Source organism: Syngnathus leptorhynchus, chromosome 13 (genome assembly GCF_054491065.1).
Source record: "Syngnathus leptorhynchus isolate UIUO chromosome 13, UIUO_Slep, whole genome shotgun sequence".
Classification (NCBI taxonomy): Eukaryota; Metazoa; Chordata; class Actinopteri; order Syngnathiformes; family Syngnathidae; genus Syngnathus; species Syngnathus leptorhynchus.
In genome coordinates, this window is record NC_141207.1 from 5,941,707 (window position 1) to 5,954,489 (window position 12,783).

At 45.1% G+C, this 12,783-nt stretch overlaps 1 long non-coding RNA gene across 1 annotated transcript; it reads right to left on the reverse strand.

The window, feature by feature from the left end:
• Positions 1-2,058: 2,058 nt before the first annotated feature.
• LOC147047136 (uncharacterized) lies at positions 2,059-5,106 on the reverse strand. The gene is made up of 3 exons (XR_015067980.1): positions 4,945-5,106; positions 4,639-4,859; positions 2,059-4,370 (listed from the first exon to the last, which is right to left on the reverse strand). It is a non-coding gene; the product is annotated as an uncharacterized LOC147047136 (long non-coding RNA).
• Between the last annotated feature and the right edge of the window lie 7,677 nt (positions 5,107-12,783).

The following is a 12,783-nucleotide window of genomic DNA, read 5'->3' on the forward strand; positions in this document are numbered from 1 at the left end:
GTGCATGTGTGATTTGTGTGTGTGAATTTGTGTATGTTCTCCAGCATGTTTGTGCACATCCTTTGTCGTTAATGGCTACCCTGAGCGCTCCCTACAACACCTAACTGATCCTCTAATTGCTTTTCCTCCTCTGCATTTATCATCATCCAGCCAGCCTGTCATGTTAGCAAATCTGTGAGGAGCGACTGTCCAGTGGAGGAGGCGGCTGGCATGCAGTCATAGTTGCTAGGAAGGTAACCAAAATGTCTGCTGTGTTCCTGAACCAAGAAGCTGTCGTTCAAATAGTGATCGCTGGCTGCTAATCACAGTTACTGATTACTTTAGGGAAGAGGATAGATTGTAAAATTAAGTGGAAGCCAAAATGGATCATTGAGGCGGGAATATACAAAATATATGAATTTAGATTATTTTTATTATTTATTATTTAAATTGTTACAAAATTATTTCTATTATTTTATTTATATTATTCATCTAAATAAACACCAAAAATGCCATTATCAAAAGCCCACCATACAACCAAAGTTCTTCATTTTTTGCAATTATTTTATTTCTATGGACAAAGAGATCATGTTATAAAAAGCCTTACGTTTTCAAGTCATCACATTTCACTTCATTAAATGCGAGGTGTGCACTCAATGTTGCAAACGGTTGTTTCAATTCAACACACAACCTCCATGGAAACTGGATCGCTCGAGGATGGGGGGTCCGTTTAGGGTTCCCCACTGGTAGCACAATCAGTCTTATAGGAAGAATACAAATAGATTCTAATCGCAAAGATGAACACACATTTCCTCATTCTTGCAAAGGAGGCCTCAAGTGAAGGTGCGGCTGTGAGAGAAAGAAGACACGTATACAGTACTGGGGGAGGGGGTTGGCTCTCCGAGTGAGGATTTGATGCTGATGAGGTCTGTAATGGGAGAGAAAGGCGAGCGTGAGGGGAATAGATTGGGACCCCGCTCTTCCCCAAGCACTTCTTCCACACGTGCCTATTTATTTCCACGCGCCTTTGCGTTGACCTTTCTCCAGCCGGTGACGTTAAACTCACATCGCCGCCAGGGACTCGCACATCTCGCCTCTGTATGATTTCCTTGTTTATTTTTTTTTATCGCTGCCGTTGCCCACCACGCAGAGGGCGACGTTCCGAGAGACGGGAGGTGAGCATCTTATGACTCAGATAAATTGTACCTGTGACATCGTGCATAAGCTTTGAATATGCAAATTAAGAGGCCGAGAACACTGATTCATACTCACGCTCATGTATTTGTGCTTTTGATTCAAACACAATCAGACCTCTTTCAGGAATTTTCAATATTTATGGTGGGGGGGGGGGGGGCAATATGCACTCCGCCGTCACTTCATTTGGCATACCTGCACACTGAGAATAGCATAAATTCGGATGAAGATGGTATAGTGATGCAGAAATTGTGCAACAATAATAATAATAAAAACAAAAACATTGATGATACTAAAAAAAATAATAATAAAAGAAAAAAAGGTGAATATAGTAGCTTTGAACTAGCATATCGTAAATAAGTGTTTGTGGATGAATGCAGGCCGCTATAGCAACAAATATACGCATCACAAAAACAGTGCTGTGTAAGAGGAACCAATCCAGATTGAGGGGGGGGGAGGTATGAACGTATTCGTCGACATGCTGCGTGGCAATACCTCCTCAAACAAAAGGAATACACTGAGCCAAACACACAGATGGAAAACACTCCCTCTGTCTGTTTTCCTCCCTCTTACACACACACACACACACACACACACACACACACACACACACACACACACACACACACACACACACACACACACACACACACACACACACACACACACACACACACACACACACACACACACACACACACGCATACGCTTCCTCCTCATCCTCCTGTTGTGCAAAGCAGATGCAGGCAGCCCGGCAGTGATAGAGAGTGTGTCGGTCTACACAAAAGCAACCATGTGACTAAAAATAAATGAATCCTCGGGTGAGGGAGAGCTACGCTCAAAGGTCTTAAAATAGCCGTTCAAACAAAGGCAGGAATAAACGAGAACGAGTGAGTGGGTTTTATTTTCAAGAGGAAACCACCCGACCATCCTCCCCACCTCCCGCCTGCGCCTTTATCACTCTTTGGCGGCAGCTACTCCCCGGTTGCTAGGTTACGACACTTGTGGTCGCCATCCTCGGCCCAGAGGTGCTCTTGCTTGTGCATTGTGTTTTTTTTTTTTAATGGCGTGTATATTTGTGTTGAGATTTAGGGACCTTTTAGGAGCAGGTGGGGGATGGATGTGGGGGTCAAATGTGAGGAGGGGGGCATTCTAGAGTTCAAATTGTAAGACTGAAGCTTGTGTACCATGGAAACAGAGGATGCTAATTTGAGTGTGCTAACTGTTCCTGCAAGGGGGGGGGGCACATGCATGCTTGTATCCTTTTGGTTTGAAATGTCCTTTAAAACTTTATTATGGTAATATCACCCTCTTTCTTTTTGGAGAATGCAAATCTATGTTGTGATTAAAAATATATGTTTCAAACTACCAGTGGTTTAGAATGAGATATTTTTTTTCCTATCCCGTAGTGGAGAAAAGTGCTTCTAAAAATACTTTCTTTCTGGACTCGGCTTCAAACAACCTTGCAGCACGGGCACCGTTGGCACTTTTCTTCTTTTTCGTTTTTACAGTGCCTGGGGGGGGGGGGGGGGGAAGCGAGTCCCAAAGTGAAATAAATCACAAAAGTGAGTCATGCACTTTAGTTGGAACAGTTGTTGCCGTTGATGTTCAGCTCTGCATAATCTGGCCCCCTTGCGTGAAGAGCTGCTCACTCACTGAAGATGACTCTCTGATGTAGCCAATGATATCATATAAATTAAACATAAATATTTGATTTTAAACTCCGACTGCAGCCATTAGCGACCAAATTTAAAACAAATGTATAGCACAGATCACATTTTATCTGAAGAACGGCGGTGAGGTCAAAGTTAAGGCCCAGGGGACGTGTCGTTTCCTTTCCCTCCCGTGGCTCCAGGGAGCTCGGCGGACATTGTTTACTGGTCAGCGAGTTTCTCCTTCGCCTCCCTCTTGGCCAACAGGGAGTTGGCCTCTTTTTTAAAGGCCGAGGCTAGTCCAGGTGATTTAAAGCAGCCTGAGATTTGGGCGCCCTATTCCACCAGTTCCTGTCTTTCATTTGTGCCCTCAGTAAAAAAAAAAAAAATAAAAGATCACAGTCCTTGTGTTCCACGCTCCCTGGGAGGTTGTTATTGCATCCTGGGGAGATTTACTGGGCATGTGTGCCAGGAGATGCTTTTATTTGTTTTCGCTTTCATTTTCGGGCTGTTGACCTTGCAATGCGCGCGTCAACAACTTCTAAGCAGATGGCGAAATAAAATTGGAATAAAATATGCTGTTTGGTATATACCTTCACTGTTTAAAAAAGATCAAACTAATAATACACATACATTCACTGGATTCTTTTGGGGGGAGGAGCAGCTTTGCCTCTGGCTAGCAGACGCTAAGCAGGAGACAAAATGTCTTATTAGGAAGTCAATGAGAACCAGATCCTCTATGAACTTGTCCTTCATAAAGCATGCTGGCAGGAATGGCTAGGGGTCTGCTAGCGGAGGTGAGACCTTCATGTGAGAGGGGGGGGGAAAAGGAGAACAAAGTCCTTGTTCCTTCAAAACAAGAAAGAGGAGGTCATTGATCTGGCCCACGTCTGTGATGAGAACACATTTATTTAGACGCTCTGTCATTTTCTTTTAAGTCGTCCGTGTTGGGAGCTGGACGGATTGCGTGGGTGGAGATGAATGTTCCCCGTTAGGCCTGTGGCAAGGACTTTTTAGAGCCAATAAAAAACACTTGAGCAGGCCTGTGATTGATTTGGTGTCAGCCAACGTCTGATGCCCACTGCTAGGCTTGCTCTTCGTCTGTCGGGCACATGCGAGAAGTGTTGCTCCTGTAGGTGGAAACAAAAACAAAAAAGGGAGTTCCAACATTTCCAGCACTTCAGCCTTGATGGAGGTGCGCGGTCGTCTAAGTGTTATTCTACTTTCTTTATGTCATTTTGAATTCTGTTTTTGACGATCCTCTAGTGGGAATCCATCCGAGTTTGCGGCCGCCACCAGAAGTCCCTGTGGCGGGAAGCGTGGGACGTCGCTGCGGAGTTTCCTGGCCAACGTTTGCGGGATTCCCTTTGTTTAACCCCATTGGCTTCCTGTCCCGGCAAGGAAGAGTGACGCGCTCGCCAGCGACTCCTTTTGGCAGGATGCGCGAGCCTGCCGTGCTTTATGACTCATGCGGCAACCTTCGGCCAAACCCTCATCACGAAACTCTCGCCGTCCAGTAAAGTCCAAGGGGAAATTTGAATGCTACTAGAAGAAAAGGAAAGAAAAAAAAAACTCCATGCTGATCCAGAAGAAAGTCTAACAAAAATCAAAACATTTGACCGAGTCCTACTTGGGGGCATCAATTTTAGAAATACATTTTTTTTTAAAATGCCACAAAATAATAAATAAAAACCCTTTCTGATTATATACATCACAACAATTCTAGTTAATAACTTCGATTTTTTCCTGCAGGTGTTTAGGGAGGCATTTATTTTTGACAGCTACCACTTATTTCATTATAAACTCAGCAAACCTGTAAGACCGTCACCGCATACGCACGCCGACTGAGTGATGATTGACTGTTGCTGCCGGGCTGCTTCCTTCCTCCCTGCTTGTTTTCATCACAGACCCCTCAGACCGAGTCGGGGGCCCGGGCTGCAAGCCTGGACTACATCAAAAACACAACAGACGCTACAGCCGGAAGACAGGCGGGAACTGGTGAGGCTCGTTGCCGTCTGCTATCAGCAACCTGACCTAAAATGAGCACAGACGGTGTGAGGCCTCGCCACGTGACGTAAAACAAACATCCAGTCTGCTTTTGTCTGCGAAGATCACTCACCTGTGTGGTTTTTTTTTTTTTTTGTGTCTGATGACTTAATGGGTCTCTCTGTGTCTAGTGTCATTATCCCAATTTGTCTGCAATCTTTTCTCTTGTCACACAGTGTCACGTGGAGGAAAATATGCTTTCTGGTTCTGGGCGAGTGCAGCCATGTCACATGGAACTCACTGGAGCAAAGACAAGGACAAAGAGTACTCAGTGAAAACACACAGATGCAACGTAGGCAATTAGAATTTCATGGAAAATAGAATTCATTTCAGTCATCCATTTGCTGAAAACTGCAAATATTTCCGGCACACTGGACTGGTTAGTCATAACTAAACAACGAAGGAAAATGATGGGCTCCTTTATTCAACATATTTCTAATGCGAAGGAAATAAATGAATTGAAATGACTCAGTGGGTCTACAAAACAAGATAAAGATTCATCATGTTCCCTTTGGGTGATGAGCAGAAAAGTGGAAAAGAAATCCTGGGAAAATATCATAAAGTCAATTATTTGATTTGGTTTCTGGGGGGGAGGCAGTACCCCCCGCAGCCCCCTTCTAGCTCAACCACTGCTGGTAGTACCTGGAAAAATGGAAAAGCGTCGACAACCGGTGAGCAAAAACATGACATTAAAAAATTCCAGAACATGTTCTTTAAATATTTTCTTCACATTTCAGCATGAAACGCTAACATGTCATCACTGAACAAGACCAGACGGAACTAATCCAGAGTGGGGCGGGAAGCGGCGAGCCCAGACTGGACCCGATCCGAGCCGCTGTCAACCGTCCGTCAGTCTGGACGGCAAATCTCAGTCTGTCTGGGGTGTATTGATCTCTCGGATTGATTTGAGGCTTTGTCCATCTGCCTGACGCGAGCCCTTAATGCCGCAGAGTACACACGAGCTAAGGAGGCGGTGGGACGAGGAAGATAAACAGATAAGGAGTCCGATAATGATACTGCAGGAAGTGGGTGGGAAGGGGGGACCGAGTGAATCTCGCCAGTCTGGTCTGGACATCTGGTGTTGAGAACTAATCTGCCCATTTGCCGGACGCTTTTTTGTCAAACATGAAACTGGGCAACATGATATTGTGCAAATTAATAAATGAACATTTTTTTGGGGGGGCACCAGGGAGACCCGCCCCTCCCCTCCCCTTTTCTCTTTTCACACAGTGAAACAATAGACACTGGGAAGGGGCCCTCAGGAGCAGTCGGTCCCTCAAGTGCGACACAGATCGGCAGACGGCTGAGAACCACTTGATCGAATAATGACGCGGAGAGATGATACCTTGAGGGGACACGTAGAGTCGGACTGGGGTCGGATAGTTCTTTGAGTTCTGACGAGTTCTTGATTGATGCAATTGATGGCGAAAGGCGAAAGGAATGCCGCGCGGGTGTGACGGCTGTGGAGTGATGGCGCAGATGGAGTTAAGGAACGGGCTGGCCGTGGGTTTGGTTGAGGTAAAATGGCAGGTGGGGTAGCGAGTTGGGGCGCAGGCGGAGTGGAGCAGGCATCTGAGCTATGTGATGATTATCAGAAAACAGAGGGCCCGTCTGTTCTTCATGCTCGGGGTTGGGCTCCAGCTCAAGGTTTAAAGGGGAGGGGTGCGAGCGTGGGGGTCGTGTTGTTGCAAACGCCGCTCGGCGGCCGAGCAGGTGTGCAAGGCGAAGGAACATGAAGGGGGAGGGGGGGATGACAGCCGGGGAAATCGACACGAGGAAAAGAAAGCAAAGCGATACCAAGGGCGGACAAAGAGACTCTTGAGGGCGGTGGGCTCGTTTTGCTAATGTTTGTGTTTCAAGCTTCAAAGGCGGATTGAAAGAACTCATTTGGGCAAACATCTTGGAAATGTGGTTTTGAACGCAAGCTGACTCACCCTGCTTTGAATTTGGTGGGACCTGAAAAGCTTGTCAAAAATGAAAGGTCAGGGCGTCAACGTGACGCAAGCAGGAAGTCTTCCAAAAGGCTCGACCTTATTTTGAGATCTAATAATAAGCACATTGTTAAATAAATATGTCGTTCTTGTTTAGGATGTCATTTGTTGCAGGTGAACCGAATTTTGTGGCCTGTTAGCATTGCTAAGCTAACACACACAGCAGCAGCAGTCTGCTTCTGGCGCAGAGGAAGTGATGGTTTCTCAAGTGTTTGTGTTGAGAGACGTCCAAAGCGTGCTTTCATTTCCAGAGGCCTGTCATTACAAAACGCGGCTCACGCGAGCTACCCCGGCGACTCTTTTTTTAACAGTGCCGAGACCGAGACGCTTCCAGGGGCTTAAAAAAATAGTCAACCGCTCCCCTTTTTGCAGATGAAGCCACACAGGGTTGCTATGTTGCCTTCCAGAAGCACATGCTGCTCATCTCTGCTTGCTTTAATGAAAACCTTATGGCTAGAATGCCTGAACCAAGTGCGGGCTGGGGCCTTTTAATGTGTTTATTGTTCAATGCTCCATTGAAATATGGATCAATATCTGGAGACAACACATGACCAGAAGCTCCACATGAAAACAAATAGATAAAACATTAATCCAAACTGTCGTTCTTAAACTGAAGTCCCACGAGGCGTAGCTTGAAGGCTTGCGAAATAATTTGCTATTAATTATTGTGTTGAGCCATTTTTAAAAAGTGTTTGTGTGTGTGGAGGGTCTCACTCGGCTCCAAAGTGTTCCACCAACGACAAGCTCATCTTGCACGTGGACGTTGATGAATTGGCTGTAAGGCGAGCCGCAATTAAGATTGGATCAGGATAAAGGTAGAAGTTAAATGAATTTCAGGAGCGCCACCAAAACATTCCTCCACCGAGCGGCCATGCCTTTCCAACGCGGGAGGAATCACCTTCCGTAAATTGTTTGTGCTTTTAATTAATGATCCTGACATTTTTGCGTGTGTGTGTGTGTGTGTGTGTGTGTGTTTGCGTGAAGTAAACAGAACAGATGAGCTGGGAGGATCATTAAAGTGTGAACACACGCAAGATCTTTCTTTTTTTTTTTTTTTTCTGGAGTCGAAAAACTTCTGCTTTTGGAACATCCGCTTTCCAAATTAGCTCAATGATGTTTTCCTAAAAAGTGTCTCATTCAAGTCCAAACAGGTTCCTCTTTTTTTTATTCTTGGTCAATCCCATGATATGGTTATTTTAGTAAGTAATCGATGAACTGAGCACTTTTACAGCCTCATGTTGGGGCCACTGTGACCTTCACCAAAATGGAAGGAATTAGAAACAAACACTAACTGTTTAAAATTGTGAAACAAATGATGTTGCCTGAGATCATTTTAAAATTTCTTATCTATCAATGACTTCTTAAGTTGCATAATAGCATCACGGTATTGTTAACCCCCTGAAACATTTTTTCTAGTCTTATATAAATTTGAACAAATGTGTGTGTGTGTGTTTTCACATGCTCAAAGTGTGTGACAGAGGCCAAGGAGGGGGATGAGAAACAGTGTGGGTGGGAAACCTTTTGACAAAGTTCCCCATTTTCACAGAAAAAAAAAACTTGTTCCCGTTATGAGTCGCGTGACACGAGAGAATTACTCAGAAGTCGGCGCCGGGGTGCAAATTTGCGTTTCCACCCCCTGACTGGTAACAAGCGGGGAGTGACTGCCACCAGAGGCATCTGGGCTTCATTAGCATATTAATTAGCTGATCCTTTGACCAACATGCACAGCAGCCAAATGTCACCACGTAGGAAACAATCACAATTAGCGGAAGTTGTTATTGTTTTAGCAATGGCGTGTTTGTCCAGCTCCATTTCCCGTGGACTCGGTGCCGCCCAATCCCAAGCTCCTGCCCCCCCTACCACCACCACTGTTAGCCATCGTACTTGTTAGCGTCAGCCTAGAACTGCTCTAAATTCTTGCAGTTTGCTTGCATTATAGCCTTTCATGTTTTGTTTTGAACTTCTCTTTGTCTTGACATGAATTGTAATTCACAGGTAGTAATGTTTTTGTACAAATGAAAGCCTACCCCCAATTTACAGTTGAATGTATAAACACCCACGGAGAACTATTAGCATCACTCCGGTGGATGATTTTGGAAACAATGAAACATTTCCGAGGCTCCGTTATAGATGTGCGTGTACCTAAAGCTTGCGTGTGTGTTTTAAGTTGGGATGATGGCAGGAAATACTTGGCTTTGTATCTTTACTTGCCACTCCTTTGTCTCATTACACTAATGGATTTACGAGGTTATGTAAACGCTCAGTAGTTGGTGAAAAAGAGGCGGAGACACGATGCGGTTATGTGGAACGAAAGAATTTTGTGCAACAACTGTAGATGCAATTTCCCCCAATTCGACTTATCTCGACATGATGGAGTGTCTGGCCTGACCGAATGAATTCTTTTCTGTGGTGTAACTATTTTGTCTTTCCATCTGTAATGCCATCTGGGTTGGAGGGTCGAAACCGTTTGTGGCGCCGTTCCACAAAGTCACGCAGAATTGATGCTCGAAAAACATTGCAGATTTGAAAACTAGTAGTTTTTGGCCATTTAGCTAAAGCTTACAAGAAAAAAAAAGCTAACTGCGCAGAATTTCCTACGAAAATGATTGTTTGGCAGGAAATTCTCCTAGCTAGCTAGCTAAAGCAAACAAGGAAAAAAAAAGCTAATTGTGCAGAATTTCCTGCCAAACAAACAGTTGGAGTAATTGTTAACTTCATCCAACCATGTTCTAAAACTCTTAAGGTCCCGCTGGAATCCAGATCACCAGCATCTGAGTCTAGAGTGAGTTACAACATGGACCCTGGCTAATTCATGGTTTCACTGGGATGCTCCGAATGTACTGCAAAGTGTAAATCACACATTTCTTCAACCCAGTCCCAAGGAAGTTCTAATTTGACCGAGACATGAACTTAGATCACTAAAGGTCACCATTTCAACCATTCCTAACTAGAGGCACTTTAGAGTCAATTAACATGAGAAAAATATTGCAATGTCGGAGACCATGAAATCTGAGACCCAAACTAATAAACGCAGAATTGTATGGCAGACATGCTCACCACTTCTGATAGCTCCCTATAGTGAACAGTTATTGCGAAATTTAAATCTCAGATTTCATGATGTTCAACCTTGTACTGTACATGAATTGAAAAAAAAAAAAGTAGAAAGAGGAATATCGTAATAGACACTTATTCCCACAGCGGGGGTGATCCCTCTTTCTTTTCATTAAAAGTCTTCTCCCACATTGTTCGTTATCGCTGAAACAAGATGAGAAAAGCTTTCTATCGTTCGTTAGAGTTTTGTTGATGGTGTTAGCGTGGCTTGCGATTGCAAAGGGACAAGAAGAAAAAAAGAAAAGGGAGGCTTGCAGTAATATAAAAACATCCTTGAGGGACTTGCAGCTACATAAAGGGAAGTGCAGCGAGAGAGTGGGCTGTTTATTTACTGCACACAAGCTGCCTCCCTCTAGGGCTTTTTGAGTCGAGCTTGTCCCCATCGCTACCTCGGCTCCCGGCCTCCGGATAAAACGCCCCACGCCATTAAGCTCCGCCCATTTGAAGCGGGGGGTTGGGGGGATGCTGCAGCTGGGAAGCGAGAGAGTGTGAGAAGTCCCTCTTCCCCTCATCTGGAGCGAAAACAAGCGGCTGTTAACTCCCAGCCCAAATTGTTAGTTTATTCACCTCGTCCCTCCCTCTTGTTCATTGAGGCAAGTACAAATATGCAGATGTGACACTTGAATGGGGCTTCTTGGGGGCATTTGTGAGTATGAAGGCAAAAGAAAATGATACAAATGAGGGAGTTAAAAAGGCAAAAGAGGCAGCAGCCGGAGGGATGGAATGATTTGAAATTGTGCAATGTGGGGGCGCCGCTTGTCAGCGTGGCCCCGGTCCCAGGTGCCCTCCCGTTTCATGGCTCTCGCAGCCTGTCAGGGAAAACAGCCGAGCCGTGCAGACGACTGCGCTCGGGGAGGCTGCGGGGGCGACGGTAGAGGAAGAGCGACTTTTTGTTTTCCGTTTGCCGCTTCGTCTCCATCAGTGTCCCCGTTTATACCGAAAGGAGGTCTTCGTTTCAGTCCCGGGGTTCTTTAGGGGCCACGCGAGAGGAAAGAAAGGAAGAAAGAAAGAAAGAAAGAAAGAAAGAAAGAAAGAAAGAAAGAAAGAAAGAAAGAAAGAAAGAAAGAAAGAAAGAAAGCGCAGTGGTGCATTGAAATAACGAGTTTAATTCCTGGCGTGATTACGATTGTGACTCAAAACATTACGAAATGAGCAGAAATACCATTAGTTGTTTTTTGAATGTGCATTTAATGAGGATAAATGGCACTTCATTATATTGTCATTTAGAGAAACATACAGTAATGACATAATTAGAGCTTGAAGACAAACAAACATATTTGTCATTGAGACGTCGCCACTTGTCTCTCAGCTCATCAGTGCGGCACTAATTGTTGCAAAGGCTAAATTATATATGCCTGGGTCATCTCACATTGTCTGTCTACATGTTTTGCTGCACCACTATTGAATTGTATATCTAGCTAACCAAACAGCTAGCTTCTTTATTTTATTTTTTTTGCAGCTCATTTTGCTAATATACTACTGTCAGACTAGATTGACAATTTCAAAAAGTGTTTTTCAATCGCAAACGCTATGCTGAATTACAAAATGTCTGGCTCAAGTCCCTGACTAATAATTCTCGCCCTTGTCTGACGTAAAAAAAAAAAAAAACGCCTTGGCTGAAAAGAAATTGTGACTGTGAGATGATTTGAGTGCCGCCCTGCAATAATGCGCAGCCTACCCTTTAGACATTTTCAGGGGAATTAGCCTACTTTGTGAAATGTCATGGCCATCGCTCACCTTATTCTCCCCTGTTAGCGTGTGACCTTATTTCTCTTATCTGTGACGGCCATGCAGGACCTCTGCTCATCTGCGTGTGTGTGTGTGTGTGTGTGTGCGTGTATGTGTGTGTCACTTGTATTCTCATTTTCATCCACTCGATGGATATTTTCATGCTTCGATGTAGGGTCTCTTCCGTTTGCTATTGTTATCTTGAAAACCTTCATATTATTTTTCCAAACTAAGTCGTGCCCAAGTGTGAATCAAGGATGTTTTGGCAGCAGGTGTGACAGAGGGTCACCTTAAAGGTCCTGAGGCCAATGACCTTAAGACTAGCTCAGACTGCTACGCGTCTGCCGCAATGATGATGATGATCCAAGAAATGGTGCACTCGGGTCAATGAGGGCGGTGCTATCTGGAAGGGGTTGGGAGGGATCAATACATAATATCTTACAAATTGAATTCGACCTGGATCAACCCAGAGGCCGCGTGTGACCGACTGAGAAGTGCGGGACGAGAGCGCTGTAAATCCTACTGATCAGTGTCGAGGCGAAGGTGGGTGAGGGGTGGGGGTGATGGAAGAGGTCTTTGTATGGAGAAGGTGGCGGTGATGGGGGGGGGGGGGGTCACAGGGGACCGACAAAGTACAGGTTTATCGCCTCTAGTCGGCCCCTGGGCGCGAGGAGGTTACTGATTATGGGTCTCTTTGTGTTGTTATCTTCAAGAGGCTTCACCCCAGTCTTGTCCCTTGTATGGTCATTTCTATCATCTTATCTCCTAATGTCTATTTATATCCATGCATGAGTGCTCAGACATTGTAAAAGGGTCCCGGAGGGTGTGATGCTTTTCTGTCTGCACCCACTTATTGCGGTCACATCCGACTTTGTATTGTTTTTAGAATTGACGGGTGAAAAATTGAGGGAAAGCACCTGAGCGTGTCTGTGGTCACATATTGTCTGGCTGCTGGAGGGGGGGGGGGGGACAAAGGTCACGGTCAATGTGGAAAAAGAATCTGTGTGGCGGAAAAGCTGCCGTTCAATTGGAAGGCCCTCCGCTATCGGCTCGGCTTGGGTGACACGGGGGCCGGCGCGCGG